This window comes from Gavialis gangeticus, unplaced genomic scaffold, assembly GCF_001723915.1.
Source record: "Gavialis gangeticus isolate Ggan-Ray unplaced genomic scaffold, GavGan_comp1, whole genome shotgun sequence".
In the NCBI taxonomy this organism is placed as follows: domain Eukaryota; kingdom Metazoa; phylum Chordata; order Crocodylia; family Gavialidae; genus Gavialis; species Gavialis gangeticus.
The window spans coordinates 14809694-14811392 of NW_017729033.1; the positions used below are offsets into that span (position 1 = coordinate 14809694).

A 1699-nucleotide genomic window follows, 5' to 3' on the forward strand; every position below is an offset into this window, starting at 1 on the left:
ATATTGCTGACACTGCTATTCTTGTACTAATTTCAACCAATTTAGCAATAACGTGATATATACTGCAAATTTGCAAGCAAAATACATCATGATTCATCTGGCTTTGAATGCCATCTTGCTGCAACTAAGACAGAAGAATGTGCTAATATCCCAGCAAAGTTCTCTAGGGTGTCTTTAGAAGCAGAGAAAGTCAGAGTTCCTTGCTTACAAAAATGGGCCCCCAGCAATTTCTGAGAACCCTAGAAATTGCCAGGGGTACATCTCTGCCAACAGGGAACACACTGCCCATCAACCCACAAGATCAACAGGCAGGACAATGGGTGAAAGGGAAACTGGCATGGCATCAGAAAACATTTTGGTAAAGCTAAAAAATATACTGGGTCAATTTACGCACAAATACAGAACATGGAATAAAAAAGCAAATAAAAGTAGAATTTCTTGCATTAATCTGAATTTTATACATTAATTTTAAACCAAGGGTAGGCAAAATGGCAGACCCAGCTGGTGGTCAGACTTCATTACCCAGCAGCCCTTGTCTGTGTTGCTGCAATTGATTTCCATAGAGACCCCAGGAGCAGCAGAGCTGTGACAGCATAGGGCCAGGGTTTCCATGGAGATTTACCAAAGAAGTTCTGGCAGGGCATGCAGCTGGGTGGGGAGCTGCTCTGGGACCAGGGCTGAGATTTTGTGGTGGTGAAAGTGTGGTTTAGAGCTGGGGCAGGGCCACGATCTGCTGCTGCACACCTCTGCCTGGGGTGTGCATGCAGTGGACCTAGCTCTGGTCTGTGCTGTCACTGCCAAAAGATCCTGGCCCTGGCCCTGGCCCCCAAATAGCTCCTCACCCCGCAACGCACCCGCCAGCACTGTTTGGACAGGTCTCCATGGAAATCTTTGCCCTGCGCCCTGGTCTCCCATGGAGGCCAGCTGCAGCAACGCGGGCAGAGGCTGCTGAGAAAAGAAATTTGCTGCAAGCCTGATCTGGCCTGTGGACCAAACTTTGCCTGCCCCTGTTTTAGATTTAAATTATTTGGAAGGATTCTTTGTAATCAAAGTATCTTTGCTATGTGAAGCCTCTTACCATTGTGTTGGATGTATTTGTTGCATTGCCTTCTTTAGAGATTCTTCCAACTTTGCAATCTGCATAACATATTCCAAGATGCAATACAGTTCAGTTAGTTTAATATACAATGTGATTGTGAAACACCTAATTTTATAAAGAAGTTATTATGTCTCATGTATTTATTTTTAGATATTATACCTATGTCAGTATATTATGTACCATATATACAATATTCCATATACCATATTTCAATATACTATAACACGCCCAGCAGGTAAATTGGTGGGGGGCAGATTGACCTCAATGGTGAGGCAGGAAATGGGGTGGGGCAGAGGCTGGGGTGAATGGGGCCCCAGCTGGGCTGGATGGCAGGACAATTGGAGCCCAGATGGCTTGTCCAGGGGCACAGAGGCTCCCACTTCTGTGTGCACACTGCTGGAGGCCATGGGGCTATGTCCCTGATCTGGGCAAAGGGTGAAGAAAGCTGCCACTGCATGCTTGGCTTTGTGCCCTGCTGCCTCAAGAGCCATGCAGCACCATGTGTGTCCCATCATGGGGCTGGCAGGGGGTGCGGGACAGACCAGCAGCAGGGGGGCATGTGCCCCCTGGGCCTCCGCCAGGGTGTGCACAGTGGTGGGA

The 1699-nt window shown here is 47.7% G+C and overlaps 1 long non-coding RNA gene across 1 annotated transcript in view; it reads right to left on the reverse strand.

The window, feature by feature from the left end:
* Positions 1 to 1078: 1078 nt before the first annotated feature.
* LOC109303715 overlaps positions 1079 to 1699 on the reverse strand; it is a 4639-nt gene continuing 4018 nt past the window's right edge. Inside the window, exon 3 of the long non-coding RNA XR_002099187.1 lies at positions 1079 to 1137. This is a non-coding gene — a long non-coding RNA (uncharacterized LOC109303715). The remainder of the gene's footprint in view (positions 1138 to 1699) is intronic.